This window comes from Leuresthes tenuis, unplaced genomic scaffold, assembly GCF_036924035.1.
Source record: "Leuresthes tenuis unplaced genomic scaffold, fLeuTen1.0.hap1 SCAF_16, whole genome shotgun sequence".
Lineage (NCBI taxonomy): Eukaryota > Metazoa > Chordata > Actinopteri > Atheriniformes > Atherinopsidae > Leuresthes > Leuresthes tenuis.
Window position 1 is genome coordinate 16,945,661 of NW_027325370.1, and position 17,399 is coordinate 16,963,059.

The window sequence follows — 17,399 nt, forward strand, 5'->3', positions numbered from 1 at the left end:
TGGTTTGAGCAAACTTACATTTTACACATTGTCTTGTGAGACTGAGTGGAAATAGTCACGACTGAAGAGTTTAAAAACGTATTGCATGCAACACTGATTCAGATAAATTGGAGAGATGCAAGTGTTGGTCTTAATTGCATTGACCAGCTCACTCTTTTCAGCGCTTTCCATGAGCATACCTGTTAAATTTTACTGTAACGAAGTGGTGGAAGCCTCAGAAATGCATGTTAAACCCAGAGAAAGGGACAAAATACTTCAAGGAGTGAGTGGAAATTCATCTTGAAAAGGCAGAGACATTTAACCGTAACCAAAATGTGTTGACTCGTTTATTTTTGACACATGTGCAATAAGTAGAAAACCTTAAATTCTCATTGGACTTTGGAACATTTGTCCGCAAAGTATGGAGGAAAATGAACATGAAAGCATTTTAGGTGAAAGTAATCTGACACTGGTTGAGATTTAAGTAACTTTAATAAGAAAAAAACTCAACTGTGTCTAAGAAACATCTGAAGTGGCTTTTGTTGGGGAGTCAACTGTTAAAGTAATAAACTGGTAGCATGAAGTGAGCACTTAACGAAACTGGTTCTGCAGGAGGATCCCTGCAGGCAGCCAGGTTCTCACCCAACGTACAATCAAAGATGAAACAACAACAGGCATTTAAAGATTATACATTCCACTTGTGACATACATACAAATGTCACTGAGTTTAATGCAAAAGAACAAGAAGGTGTGGAGAATAATGTGATGAAGAAATCTATCTAAAATGTCAAAGTTAGTCATTTTATCCACCCCATTTTTTATGTGTTGAGGCCTGCAGCCTGTGGTCGCCCAAGCGCCTCACACATACCATCTTCAGTCCTCTTAAAACTTTTGCTCCTGTGATCTCGGTTTAGTTCAAGTCAATGCTCTATGACATTTGGCTGCATCTGCATGCATCGCACCAGTTTAAAAGCTTTAAAAAAAAAAAAGATTGTTAGAAATTAATCAAATCAGTTTGATTTAAGATCTACTTGCAGCAAACAGAACAGTTGGTGTAAAAAACACATTTCTTGTTCTGACAAAACTGGAACTGTCCATGCTTGTTGACAGCCACCTAACAGCTCTGAGAGGTAAATGTGTTGGCTTCCCAAACGCTGAACCGTAGCAGCTGATTAAGCTGCAGGGCAGAACTGAGTCACGCCCAAGATGAAATACCTGCGCTTCACTCTCACTTTAAAAATTCTCTGGCCTAAAAACTAAGCTCACATGCAGAAAACTGCACGTTGCACGTCTTTTGGAGAAAATGTATTATTGTCTGTAAAGTGTTAGCCGATGCACATGCGGTGATGCTTGAGGTGTGATGAACTTAGGATGTTTTCAGTTCATCTTGGACTCCCTGATACCACTCTCCCTCATGTCTCGTCTCTGCTCAATTCTTTCGGGGCCATCTCAGGATACAAACTCAATCTGAATAAGAGCGAATATTTTTCCATAACACCCTCCCCCACCTCGGCATATTGATATACCATTTAAGATAGTAAAGGACTCGTTTAAATATCTTGGTGTGACTATCACTTGGACATACTCAAAACTATTTCAGGTGAATTTTGCTCCTCTTCTTGAGCGCTGTAAAGCCGACTTTGCACAATGGGCAAAGTCCTCTTTCTTTAATTGGCAAACTAAATTCAGTGAAGATGAACATCCATCCATTTTCTATTCCCACTCAATCCGTCGGTCGGGTCGCGGGGGGGCTGGAGCCTATCCCAGCAGTCATTGGGTGAGAGGCGGGGTTCACCCTGGACAGGTTGCCAGTCCATCACAGGGCCACACAGAGACAAGCAACCACACACACGCTCACTCCTAAGGACAATTTTAGAGTCACCAATTAACCTAACATGCATGCATTTTTTGGAATGTGGGAGGAAGCCTGAGTACCCGGAGTGAACCCACGCATACACGGGGAGAACATGCAAACTCCACACAGAAAGGCCCTGGTGGGGATCGAACCTGGAACCCTCTCGCTGTGAGGTGACAGTGCTAACCACCACATCACCGTGCAGCCCTGAAGATGAACATTCTTTCTAAATTTCTTTATTTTTTTTTTTTACCAATGTCTTCCCATTTTTATTACAGATTGCCAGATGGAGAAGCATGATTTGTCACTCCAGAGAATGTGTCTCCACTGCTCTGGAGTCCAGTGGCGACATGCTTTACACTACTGCATCCGATGCTTTGCATGGCACTTGGTGAATCTGAAGGCCACATGAAGTTTGGAGGTTTGTAGCGATGGACTCCATCCTATCGAGGTACCACGCTGGAATTCACTGAGCTCCTGAGAGCGACCCATCCTTTCACAGATGTTTGTAGCAGTCTGCATGCCGAGGTGCTTGAATTTACACACCTGTGGCCATGGAAGTGATTGGAACACCTGAATTTAATCATTTAGATGGGTGAGTGAATACTTTTGGCAACATAGTGTAAGTAAAGGGACTTACTATAATCTAGCCGTGACATTATAAAGGCATGACTTCATTTTCCCAAACTGTGATATGACAGTGAGGGTTTGAGTTTAGCGATAAAAGGCGATTTTTAATTATAAAAAGCTTTCTTGACCACAGAGATTTGCTCACCAAAAGAAGAGGTCCAAATCAGAATTAAACACCCAGATTTTTAGCACAGGGTTTGAGATACGAGGTAAGATTTGGAGGAGAAAATGAAAACTTAAAAAATTAAAGCTATTCACAACTGAGATCTGTGCAGTTGGAAGACCACATGTGATTTAATATGGCAGAAACTTGTCTGTTCAGGTGGCACCAGAACGAAAACAAAATACGAAAGAAGAATCTGGCACATAGAGATAAAATGTTGATTTAAACATTTCCAGTAAATGAAATATAGAATTTTCTTAAGAAATTGATTTTCATGGCAACAATCGTCTGTTCAAAAGGTTGGCAAGTGTAAATACTTTTTAAAACATACTAAAACAGAAGGATTTTTTCCATCAGAATTCATGTACTTCATACAGCAATTTACCATATTTGATCACCTACAAATGCTTAAAAAATTAAACCCCCGCATGCCAATAGAATAAAGTCATGTGACATTCTCTAGCCAATCACCAAGGGTCAGACTACTTCACAATAGGTGATGTCATGGGCTCTGACCAATCAGGAATGAGTCAGAAGCAATAAAAGAGAAAAAAAGTATTTCAGTGAGTGCCCTTTAAAGGGTTAAGTCAGAAATTTAACCATTTTGAGGTTCAGTGACAATTAATTTGAGATAAGTTTTTACACCTAAAGACAAGATTCAGGAGGGTCATTTTTTTTAAGTCAAATGAAGAGATCATTCTTTTCATGCATATAAATCAGAGGATTCAAAGTAATATCAAATTCTACCGTATTAACCAGAATAGAATAATACAGAAACACCAGATACCTACGAGGTTTAGTTGTTATGTAACAGATCTAAAGTCACCTGGACAAACTTTTTGATTGGTGGATTTTAAGTTTGCATAATGTCACACATAACTTTGGTAATTTGACTCTTTTTGTGCCTGTGCCTGACCAATAGCTAACTGAAAAGCGCTAAACCAACCAGGGCTTTTAGGCCTGGTAAGTCCAGATATCAGTCCACATAAGCAAAGTCATAGATATGCAACATCGAGCCATAACAACCTCTCACAGCCCTTAACCTGCTCAATAATCAATCAATCTCATGCAAAAGGCTGTAATATTCATAATTACTTCCACTAAAAATTTTTTCCCGCAGAAGTAACAGATTTATCAAACATGAAACCTGACGCATAACTTTTTTTTTTTTCTTAACCTTTTCAGAAAAACAAAAAGGCGGCATTAAAAAGAGAATTTCTCTCTCCCTTGAAGGCAGTGACACCCACAAAACTGCAGGAGTCTATTTGATGTCACATGATGTGATCGGGAACATTTTAAGCTTTCCAGTCAGCACATGTAGAGGAATGCTCCCGTGTTCATTATCTATGTGAGAACCAAGGTTGAGAAGGGAGTTTACTCTACTGAAACTTGGCAAGAGGAACTGCTGAGAGTAGGGAGAACATTGACTGAAACGCGTTTGTTGAAACGCCTCTTCTTTTTTGCCACATTTCTGGAATTTAAATCTTACATGATTGCAATTGTAGATATTGGGCAAAGTTTAAAATCTATCCCCATCATGTGCTACATGTGGTCAGATCAGTTATGTCGAGCGGAGTTGGGAAGCACAGAATCATTGTTTAAAAGCACAAATGTTTTCCACTGGAAAAGCTGCCAATGCCTAAGAGTATTTTACAGGAAATAAATAGATGCATATGGATGTAGTTTTAAATTCAGGGTTCAGGATGAACCATTGTTCTGTACATTTGATGCAGCAAAGACAATAATTTGCTGATGCAAAACTGCTTTTTATGTTAAAAATTATGCATTAAAAAGGTGTCTGATGGTCAGTAATTCTTCCCTGTTGCAGTTATTATAATCCAATGCCGCATACAGGTAAAATGAAAGCTCTGAGCTTTTTACTCGAGTATAAACTACATTCAATTTATCCTCTTTACAGTAACAAGGGGTTAAAATATCCCAACATACATTGGTCAATCACAAAGTACACACAGGTATCAACAGGTGATTTAGAAATGGTCTCAAATTTCCAAAACGTCTTCAGATCATTGTTGGAAACTGTACAGGCACAGGGATAAAGTTCAAACTCTACACAGAAATACCAGAGATTGACTGTAAGTTCAAAGCGCTAACCACCATGCTGTCCATCCAAAATACTAAATACCAAAGATGTTCTTCTGAGGTGAGCTGCACTTCGTGTGCTAAACCTCACTCCACAATCATCCAGGCCTCAAACGTGTTAAAAACAACCTTTCAACCATTTTACTTTTAAAATCAAGGTGTTTATTTGAAAGCTCAATTAAGTAAAAGGATTTGTATACTCCTCCCTCAGGCGACTCACTAAAGGATAAACCATGTATGAGAGTACAAATTAACAAAACCACAAACACAAAATGTGTTCCAGTCCCAAAAATGGAGGCAAAGTAAAAGATTTATCCAAGTAAATATCAATATTGTTCTCTGTACTATTGATTTTTGTTTTCAACTTCCCATAAACAACATATAGAGAAGGACAAAGTGTTCCTCCACTTTTCAGAGCCAAAGTCTCCTGGGCTCTTAATCATTGCTGCGAATTTCTGTGGTTTAGGTGCAGCACCAACATCTCTATTCACATTTATTACTTCTTAGTTCACCTTTTCCAAAACCCGATCTCACCTTGTTCTACAACAGTAACTGCATGGAAGTGTTAGTGGACAGAGTCCACCCATCAGAGTGGAATTTTCACAAAAATAAAAGTCGCCACACCTACGGATGAGTGAGGAAGATTTAGCACATAAGATTAGACAGAAATGCTACCTCAGTGCAGCACACGTGGCCTTTTTTAAAAGATCTATTTCAACACAACAGAACACAGTTTTGTCTCACTGAGAACCAAATTAAAGTTGATCAAAACAGTTACAACACTAAAAACATGCAAGATGGTGAGATGGTTGCAGTACAGGTGGGAACAGAGACCAGAGGAGGAATCAGGTTGTTTAGTTCTACTAACAAAAGAGCAGACTAACCCTTCCTTTAGTCACTTTTATGACATTTCGGCCTCGTCAACAAGCACCAGCAGCACTCTTCAGCTTTCTGAGATAATGCCACTTTCCCTGACCTACACCCTTCTGTGATTTTAATCCTCCACAGCCACACCCAGCGCTACAACAGCCGAAGGGAAAACTGGCACAGTGGATGCAAAGCTGAATCAGACAGTGGCAGCACAGACGATACGTCTTTACAGTCTTCTGAAACCAAAAAAAATAGGTTCCATCATTCTAGAAAGTGATGTCAGTGAGGTCATTATGACCCTGCCAAATACAAGTGGTGATGCACATGTGATTGGTTAATACATTAGAAAAGCATCATTGTTTAACCACAGCACTATCTCCTGAATGTTTCTGTACAAATACACCTCTTAAGATATTTGGCTTCAGCTCAGTCTGCAGAAACAGACACATTTAGGCAAGAAGTCTGTGACAAATTCTTCAAAAGAATGAAGTCAATTGAAATGTGGGTTTCTTTAAATACACAAGACAATTTTATGAAAAAAAACTTGAAAACAATGATTAAAAGACAAACCCTTGACATCCCCCCCAAGTCACAGGCCAAAGATTTAGCAAGGGTCACTATTTGTAAGACCACATCTAGATTTTTCTGAGATCATTTCCCACCATGCACCTGGTGGAACTGGAGCAGCTTTTAACCACAGCTGCATTTTTGAAAGCAGCGTTATGTGCTGAAAAAACAGCAATCAAGGATAACCAGCACCGTAGAATGTGAACATGATACGGACCGTGTGAACCGTACTTTTTTTTGGGCACTACAGGCCTTTACAGGTAGAGAGGTAACGGGGCAGAAGACATGCAGCAAAGGGCTCCAGGATGGGAATCGAACCTGAGTCGACTGCATCGAGGAACAACAGCCTCAACCAGTTGATCATCATCATCATGGTCACTCTCGGCCACAGCCTCCCCCGCTTCCTGTTTGGAAGTGACAACAGTGCACGTATTGGTTGAAAACACAGGGGGACACAATTTGGATAAAGCAAGACTAAAGACGTACGATAATATCACATATATCTTATTTTGTCAAAACCCCAGGATCTGAGAAAATTTTAGGACCGCCTTACACCAAACTATCATGATCATGGGAGCGTGCCACAATTCTCCTGAGATTTCATTCCGACAAGAAAACTGTCTACAACTTTGAAATTGCTTGAAAAATTGAGTAGTTAATGGCCAGCTTTAGAGGCTGGCCTCTAAAACAGGCAGTGAGTGAGAGGAAGAACAGCTTAAATGACCCCATCATTACAATATTGTGAATTTCCCCACTTTGGGACTATTTGGGACTTATATTCAAGTCCATATCACTTTTATCCGATTACTTCAATGAGAAAACATGCTTTAAATATTTTGTTGTATTAATTTTGACATTTGTCAAAGTTTGATTCCTTCATTTTGAACCACTTCATGTCGGTTAGCTGTTGCACATCTTTCATAATAAAAGACATGCTAAGAACACCGGTGTTTTCCATCGACTTTAAAGCACCAGGGAGTTGAACCTGTTAAGATGCAGGAACTGTTAAGTGTGTAACGCATTCGTTACTTCAGGATTGAACTACTCTAATTCTTTATTATTGGGCTGTCCCAATGCTGCAGCCAGAGTTCGCAGCCAAAGATCTTACAGGAGAGATACATTTCTCCAGTTTTAGCTTCTCTTCATTAACTCCCTGTTAAGTTCAGAATAGAATTTAAGATTCTTCACCTCACGTATAATTATTATAATTCTTAATGACCGAGCTCCATCATATCTTAAAGCTCTCATAGTTGGATATTTTCCTAACAGAGCACTTTGCTCCCAAACTGCAGGTTTTCTTGTGGTTCCCAGCGTTTCTAAAAGTAGAATTGGAGGCAGAGCCTTCAGTTATCAGGCCTCTCTCTGCCAGTATATGTCCAGGAAGCCAACACCTTCTCTAACTTCAAGATTAGGCTTAACACTTTCCTTTTTGATAAAGCTTTTAGTTAGTGATGGCTCAGGTGACTGAGACATCCCATAGTTATGCTGCTATAGGCCTAGACTGCTGGGGGACCTCCTCCCATGATGCACCTCTCCTCCCTGTGTTTCTCTGTCTCAGCAGGTATCCTTTGAATGGTGTTTGTTGTTCCTTCTTTTCTGTCTTCTCAAACCCCAGCTGGTCGAGGCAGATGGCCGCCCTTCCTGAGTCTGGTTCTGCCAGAGGTTTCTTCTTGTTAAAAGGGAGTTGTTTCTCTCCACAGTCGCCTCAGGCACACACTCAGGACGTGGGATTGGACTGAAGAGAAGTTTCAGTGCCATCTGTTGGCTTAGCTTGAAAATTGTTTTTGAATTGGCTTTGTATGTATGAATTGGATTAATTTTGAATTTCATTAATTGGATTTGATTGGAATTGGACTCTAATTGGCTTGAATTGGACTGTATCATTGAAGTGCCATGAGATGACATTTGTTGCAATTTGGCGCTTTATAAATAAAACTGAATTGAATTAATCCCAGCTTATTTTTAATTTTGAGACATTGAAATAAATCATTGCAGATCAATATAAACAAACATTCACACTAATAACAATTAGAATTAGAAATGAAGGCCTCTGACTCAGTTTACAAATCTATTAAGACTCATTCCCAATCTCTGTCATCAGTAACTTAGAGGCAGTGGAGAGAAGTTACGGTTGCAACACTAGCTGCCATCATATGGACCCTAAAGTTCCACCAATCAGACATTCAGTAGGAAAATAAAGACATCTTTTTAAGCACATCAGTCAGAACAGATTGGACCAAACAACTAATTTTCAATTAGACTGAAAGCAGTGATAGACACCTTTTAATAATCTGTTTAACAGGAAAATCTAATCATTTAAAAATTTGATTTCTCTGATAATAATCAAAGAAGAAATCCTACAACAAAGCATCTTTTGTTGAACTATTAAAGTGACACCCCAATCATTTGTGGAAACGGCACACATTCTGATTATTATTGCTCCAAGGAAATGAAAAAATGCAAAGAAACATCCATTTTTTTTTTAGCTCAGCGTAAACGTTAAAAGTGCTGTAAATATTGTAGAAATGATAACATGGAAACAGATCCATGAACTAAAGTTTAAAGACTTCTTGCTGACTTAAAACAGTCAAACTCTTATGAGATACAGGTGTGCAAACTACCTGGACCATGCCAACACTTACAGGCCTATACCCCCTGGGGCATTTTTCTGGGTGTGTTGTGGATCATAAATCAAATGTTATTCAGGCTGACACCACATGACACCTAAAATGAATAGATATATATTTCTGTGGTGCTGTGCAAGTATGAGTGACATGCAACGCAGAGATGATCTTCTGAGTTTGTGCTAATATTTAGAGCTTGAGTCTAGTTGTCACAGTTCATCTAAGCTGTTATGTAAGAACTGCTGTCCTATTGGAGAGGCAGCCGTGCGGCCATGTCTGATATATAAGAGTTGGGTCAAGGTTAACAGTGAAGAAAAAATCCACTCATAACATCTCCAAATATTTCTAATTCAGAAACAACTAACTGAATTCCAGTCACTCTCTGAAACGTCTGATAGATTCCAAGTGAGATCCTGAAAGGCTCAGTATGAACACATGCACCCTGCTGTGTTTGAGCATGAATGTGGTTGGAGGGGGCAGGCGACATATTTGTGCTGTTAAAGCACACCTGCTTGAAAACATCAATCATTTGTGTCACCAACCACACCGTGACACTTTCCACTGACAAGCAGTGAAAGACGGAGTGATTGAAAGTCCCTCAGGGAAGCCTCTGCTTATGAACTGCCAGCCATGTTGTGCAACAGGTTGCTAAAAATTTTTCTCCCGAACTACTCATTGTTCTTTACATGACCTTGATTGGCTTAATCTTAACAATTAAGCTAATTATAATCTCTATAGATTTTGACTTGCTAAAACTGAACGGATATCCACCCATCTATGATCTTCTGCTTATTCTGGGTCGGGTTGCAGAAGCAACAGGTCCAGGAGGGAAACCCAGACACCCCCCTCCCCTCTCCTCTTCTGCTTCTCTTGGGGATCCCCAAGGTGTTCCAAGGTCACAAGGGATACATCATTCCTCCAGCGAGTTCTGGGGCCTCCTACCAATTGGATGTGCCCACAAACCTCCAAAAAAGGAAGCAACCAGCAGGCATCCTAACCAGAACCCTAACCTTATCATCCTAACCAGATAACCGAACCAGCTCAGCTGTGTTGTCAGGGGTAACAGTCCCTGGTTGGGTCTCCCATGGAAAAATAGTTTCAGGGGAGGGGGTCAAACTAAGAATGATTCAAAGACCTCGATGAAGTTTAAGGAGGTCAACTCACCTGGAAAAGGGGCCCCTGGGGCTCTGCCAGATTCAGCCTGAAGAAGCAGCTGCATGGGCCCACCACTCATGAGGAAATCCAAGATAAGGTGCATTGCGAGCTGGGCAGCAGGCAAAGGTGGAGTGCTAGACGTGCCAATTGCCACAGTCACAAACAGATGAGTAAATCAAGTAAACCAAGCGTTTCCTGTGGACCACCTGCCTTAACGTGCCAGGAACAGCTGTGATTGGCACGTTCAGGCAGGTGGTCCACAGGAAAAGCTTGGTTTACTTGATTTACTCAGGTCCAGCTAGAAGTTTTCTGGATGAAGTTTGTACGAGTAGCAAAAAAAAAACAAAAAAAACAAACATCTGAGAGCGACCCGTTCTTTCACAAATGTTTGTAGAAGCAGTCTGCATGCCTCGGTGCTTGGATTTATATACCTGTGGCCACAGAAGAGATTGAAACACCTGAATTTAATTATGTGGATGGGTGAGTGAATACTTTTGGCAATATAGTGTATGTAAGGACTGCTGCAGAGTTATGTTTGTGCTGCAAAGCAACTCAACTAACTTATTTAACCCTCTGAAAACACACCACAAATGAGAGAACAAAAACAATCGGATGGCTGTTAACACTAAAAATCAGTGAATAGAGGGAACTACCGTGGTTTTGATGTGTATCATTGAGAATTAAAAAAATGTTTTTATTCTCTTGGGTCGTAATTGCGCAGCCCTACTTTATCGGAATTGTAAATCAAATAACATTTCAAAAGCATGACAAAAATTTTAAAAAGGTATTATCTAATGTCATTTCAACATCATTTGTCATGTTTATCATATTTTGCATGTTGACAAATAAAAACTGCAGAGAAAAAAAATGGTAGAAAATTATTTTGAAATCATCTGGAAAATGCACTTTATACACTGTCAGTGAAGTACTTGGTTATGGTTAACTTGGTTATCCCAAAACACACTCAAACTGTAGCAAAAACTAATAATAATAATCTAACTATTTGCTATTGGTTAAAACCCTGTATTTAGTCCTTCAAAACATATGCTCAATTTGAGTTTAAGGCAAGCAAGATGTTTAAAAAAAGATAAGACAGCTGTGGAGGAAGTTTCTTCCAAGTCTCAGCCTGCAGAACTTTCAGTTTAACAGATGTATTTCCCCCACTGACATGTTGAAGACTAACTCAGAGCCCCCAAAAGCCCACAGCACTCTTTTTTTCCCCATTTTTTTGTGCAACCTCCCAATAATGCTCATGTCCTTTGACCCGTGCCGAGCAGACTAGACTGTACATGAAAGACGGCCTATTTTGTGAAGATGGAGTCACTGCACCCTCGACTGTGTCGTCAGGCACAAGAATTTACCGGTGTGGGTAGAAAAACTAACAACAATAAAAGAATCACGTTTACATGACAAGACGAAAAAAAACAAAAAAAAAAACTGACTCTTAAAAAGCATGTTACTAGGGTTAAAATTGAAAAACATTAACATTAAGTATGAAGACGCATATGGATGACGACTTCTGTCCGTATATGTCAGCTTTCATTTTGTGCATATTTTGATACATTTTCAGTATGGACTTAAATTTGTTTAAAAAAAATAAATGAATAACTGCAAATGCACGGAGGATGATCTACAAATATGCCTCGAGTTGCACACGTGTTTTGCTATCCACAAATACAAATTTCCCATTTGTAACTTGTGTGTTGGCTTTTACAGATATGTGTATTTGTAAATATAACACCATCCATAAATGTTGTCACATCCAACTGACGCGTCCATGTCGTTACTGCTAATCAGCGATCTTCTTTCTTTGTCGTTCTTAAGCCGAACCATAGATACATCAGTGAACAACAGTGCCATCTACAGGATGGTACTTTGTGAATCATGAGCTATTTGTTTGTGGATCGGTGCGGATTTGCAGAAAGTACGTCTCAAAAATACGAACGTGTGATTGGTGATCTACAAATGCGGCGTTATCTAATGATTCAAACAGAATTTTCAGTTTCACAAATGGCTTTTGGTTTAACAAATAGAAAATTATATATTTAAAAGGCATATTTGTAGATCACCCTCTGTGTATCTGCAGTTATTTTTTAAACAAATTTAAGCCCATATTTCGGATGCATATGCAGCAAATGGTGCAGTTCCACCAGAAATCGTAGGCAGTGTAGCTCACATGTGACCAATGAAAGGAACAAACAAGAGAAAGACAAAAACAAATGGCGGAACTTTTTGAAGAGCGGCTGGGCGAATGTGTATGGAACTACATATATGATATTAAAGTTGGAGATGTGAATTGGGTGAGAGTCCGAAGGCACCAAAGAAACTCTGAACTCTGCCCTGGCCTCTAGTGGATGTCTTGCCCAACAACCATCCAAAAGTAAAGCACACACAGGAGTATGCGGCCTGTGACGCTTGGGAGCGTTTGAAATGGACTTCCCTATTTATGTACGCAAGTTCCCTTCTGCATGTACACACTCAGCTAGACTCAAAAAGACCCAACAAGCTTACAGCACATGCTATTCCCAGGCAGCCTCCCATCCAAGGCCAAACCCTGCTTAGTTTCTGAGATCAGACGAGATCAGGCATGTTCGAGGTGAAGTGGTTTCATGTAGGCATTTCTGTTTTAGTTAGATGGGTAAAAGCATTAGAAATGGGGACTGAAAAGAAGTCCACAAAGACAACAGGTGTTCTCAAGGTCACATTAAGCATTTCCCGACTCCTACAAATTATTTTTTTCTTTTTTTAAAAACTGTTGTGCAACCTCACCTTACCTAAAGGTCAGGTGATGCAAACTGACATCACCTAAACAAACAAAAGACAATTGTACAATGAATTAATCTGTGCTTTTGTATATGTTGCTGATCTGCCATCTACACAGTTCAAAGTATCAGGTGTAAATCAGTCAATAACGATTCCCCACCCATGCATGTAAAAACTGGAACAAACTACAAACTGGGTCTGTGGTTCAGTTAAACGGTCCAGTCGAGCTGTAGACTTAAGTGGGCTGATAGTAACTCGTTAATAAAAAAAAAAAATGTTTCCCTCAATGCGTTTGCTTTTACAATCTGATTTTATGAAGCTAGTTTGTGTTTGAACAAGTTTCTTTGATGTCATGAACATGCAATTATGTCATTGTTTTCCTTATGACCTCTTCAGTTGCATTTGTGTCACTGATGATATAATGTGAATCATCCTGTTAATCACCTGTGAGTTGGTGTCTGGTTGAAAAGAATCCCACCCAACAAATGGATCCAACACCTGAGGAACAAAAAAGGGCTGAAATAAATTGCTGTGCTGATTAAAGTTGTTTTAGGATTACTGATAGTTACGATCATCGGAGTAACACCATCCACTGAGAACGTGGGCAGACTTCGTCTTTATGAAGGCAAAACTTTCACAATGACCTTGGACAACAAAGTGATTAAAGCGATGGGCCAACATAGAGGTTGAAATCTTTTAATAAACATTTCCCAATTGTGAAAATGTTTGGGTACAAGACAGAGACTTGAGGCACGTTTTAGGCCCAAACCGATGTGGGAAAGAAACACGAAAGCCCACGAAAGTAAGCACAACTTAAAGACTACTTCCAACTGCTGGTCACTACGTACAATCTGCATATGAAGACATAGAATCAGCGCCAGTAAGGACGTTAATGCAAATAAGTGAAGCCGGATGACGACATGGATGAAAAGTCAATAAATTCAAATGAAAAGAAACACCACAGTGTGAGCATTGGGATTTTTCTGAATCAGAGCTGGTCTGTCTTGGCTCAAGATCGGTTGGCTCTTCAGTTTTTCTTCGCTCCAAATGTTTACGATGTTCTGAAAAAGAAATTGACAAATGAGAAGAGGTCAACACTGTTCAACAACGGGACACAGACTGAACATACAGGAGAAACAAAGGTTCATTAATGCTCCAGATGTGCCCAAAAGCCGATTCTGGTTTGGTGTAAAAGGCCTCTTTCTGTTGCTGTTAAAGGATAACAAATACACGTGCAAATGGTCATAACTTAACAGTCAGTCAGAGAACAGTCTTCTCCTTTAAGAGAAAATTCAATTCAAATTGCGGTTTATTAAAGGAATAATCAGCTAAACTAACAAGAACATGCTGGCTCTAATAAAGTGTAATGACACAGAGCACTTTTTGGTTCTATGGGGAACACTATGTAGTATATTTAAATGGACCGTACTTACGTAGTACTTTTGTAGTCCAGCTAGAGTCGCTTTGTTTAAAAAAGGGATTTCTTTCCACAATGAAGGAGGCACTTTTAAATACAGTCTTTATTTGGCAGGTACAGCTCAATTGGACCGTACTAAAAGAGGCTAATTAACCAACAGCCATTTTTCTCTTTGACAATTTCCAAACACACCACACTGCTCTTAAAAATGCAGCTGTGGCTAAAAGCTGCTTTTCGGTCGACTCACACCAGGTGCATGATGGGAAATAAAAACCTAGTTGTGGTCTTGCAAACGGACCCTGAAAGATCTGGAGACTTTGAAAAATCTTCAGTCTGAGACTTAAAACAGTGACAATGTCTGTGGATGTGAAGGAGTGTCAAGTTTTGTTTTAAAAACATCTTTTTTCAGTGTGTATCAAGTCTGGCGTGTCACATGGCAACGCATAACTTTTCGCACATTTAACTTGCCCTTCGGTTGCGAGTAAATTTTGATTTTTGACTTTTCCACCCCATCCCGGGGGTTAAGGCTTGGTTTCCTGAGGCAGCTGTAGATCAGCACTGTCAAATGAATGTTAACTGCCTCCAGGTAAAACAAATAAATACCTTTCAAGCATATCTGAAGCTCACTATAATTTTTCTTACTTTCCCCATTCAATCACAACTGGAATATGTCCCATCTGAAAAGGTCAGTGAGATTTAACAAAAGATAACAGGCAATTAACTGCATACCACTGGAGCCACATTGACTTTAATGAGCAGCCCTTTCTTGATCAGTAATCCCATCTTAACATTTAAAAACCACCACGAACAAAGACGTGTCAACTTAACGGTGAAAGAGAGCAAAAACATTTGACAGCCGCCCTTTATGCTTTGCAACCCAGAGTTATATTAATCTGTTGGAGCTATCAACTGGAAAGGTGAACTGATAACACCGAATATCTCTAAATGTTACTGTACCCCTCGAATAATCCCTCTCAAAACAAAACTACTAATGCTTAACGGTCACATCTTGGCACTCATGTAGTAAAGCGCAGCACAAGGCTCTGATTCTGCAACAGTTAAAATCTTTAAAAAATAAATAAAATTTAAATAATTTTTAAAAAGTACATACTTTGGCGTAAAGGAGATTATCTCTAGTCTACTAAAACAGAAGGTACAGATAAATTAAATGTTTACCTTTCTTGAAGATCCCTTTTATCAAAAGACCCTGAGACAAAATGGGTAGTGATCGATATGAGCATGATAAATTAAGTCAGATTAAGCCTTAAAATTAAATTATGGCAGTAAAGAAAGACTCCTGTGGCCCTGGGATGATGATCCCTGTCAGTCTCCAAAACATGAACTACATCTCTGACATCCTGCCAACATGTTAGGACACTAATGTGTCAATTTTGAAATATTACTTGTCTAAAAGGTCTGGAGGACTGACACTTCCATAATCCAAAATAAATAAACATAAAAATGGCTAAATAAACAAGTATATATGTTAATACTAATAATAATTCAAGAGTGTGAAAAATACTTTTCTGCTTTATTTTTTAAACTGTATTCATTTAATATGTTAATTATGCCATTTATTTACTTTGGCACTTTAAATTTTATTTCTCATTTCAAGTGGCATTATTTTAATTATTTTTTATAATTTATTCCTGTACCTCTGTATTATTTGCCCTTACATTGTAAGGATCTATTCATTTCCTCAATTGTTTCTTCTTCATCTCATTCTAAATTTGTCACATTTGATAGATTTTTTCAAGTTTATTTTATTTAGTTGCATTTACTTCTGTTATTGCCCCAGTGCATTTTCTCTATTTATTTCCCACACCCACTTATTTCCATGTTTTCTTTTTTTTTTTTTAAATTTCTGTGTGTATGCGTTTTTTTTTTTTTTTTTTTTTTTTTTAAATATTTATAGTTTCGTCACTGAAGGAGGAAAGAAAAGGTTAAATATGTATGGTTGTGACAAGCTCTCACTCATCCTCCTGCCCTCATTTATCCACATCAAGCACAGTTTCTACAATTGGATGAGAATAGTCGAACACTGCTATAAAATTTACAACCACAACAAATTGTGGGACGGACTCGTCTCCTTTCTCTCAAAGGATGTTCTGGTGTATCTTGTTTATGTATTTAGCAGACGGTTTTATCCAAAGCGACTTACAAATGAAGATATAACAAGCTATATAAAAAGCTAACAATAAACTACATAGAAGGAACCCACTAGTCTGACCATGTCAGAGGTGACAGAGTAGAGATAGGGTGCAGGCATAGAAAGTGCAGAAAGATAAAGTGCAAACATAGAGGGGGTGGGTAAGTACAAGGTAAGTGCTAGGATAGGAGACGCTCTCTGAAGAGCTGGGTTTTCAAGAGCTTCTTGAAGATAGACAGGGACGCCCCTGTTCTGGTAGAGCTCGGCAGGTCATTCCACCATCGTGGGACGACCCATGAAAAGAGGGACGAACGGAGGGACTGAGTTGTGACATAAGCCTTTGCAAGAGCATTCAAGTAGATGGGAGCCGTTCCATTAAGCACTTTGCAGGCTAACATCAGTGACTTGAATTTGATGCGGGCGGCTAAGGGTAGCCAGTGGAGTTCAATGAACAGAGGGGTGACGTGTGCTCTTTTAGGCTGATCGAAGACCAAGTAAACATCGGAGCTCCTTTCTTGAATATTTAGAGAATTCAAACAGCTCTCATCATGGCTGCTTCTCAGATACTTCTGGGTAACCTCCAATCCTCTTTATTTATATAGCACAAATTTCCCTAAAGTGCTGCATAGAAAGGATCATAAAATCATAACCATCCCACTATGGCTAGACTTTTAAAATGTAACAGTGATGAGGCCTGACTAATGTGCAGCGGCAAGTTGTTCCACAGTTTTGGAGCTGCCACTGCAAAAGCTCGGTCCCCTCTGAACTTCAGCCTAGTAGGATTTACTGACAGGAGCAGCTGGTCGTCTGACCTGAGGGAGCAGCTTGGCGTGTACGGATGTAGTAGTTTAGTGAGGTAAAGTGGAGCAAGGCCATTTAAGGATTTAAAAGCAAAGAAAATAATTTAAAAAAATAATAAATAAATCCTAAAATGGACAGGCAAACTATTATTGAATTATTTTCTTAGCGTCGATTCCTGGTGCTTCACCTTTGCCAGTTTTATGGATCACAGAATATAATCGTACTCTGAACAATTCTTAATTCCCTACTTAGCTTTGACACTTTGGGTTGTTGTATTTATGCAAAAAGCTACCTTCTGCTTTGATAAGGGACAACAAGAGGCCCTG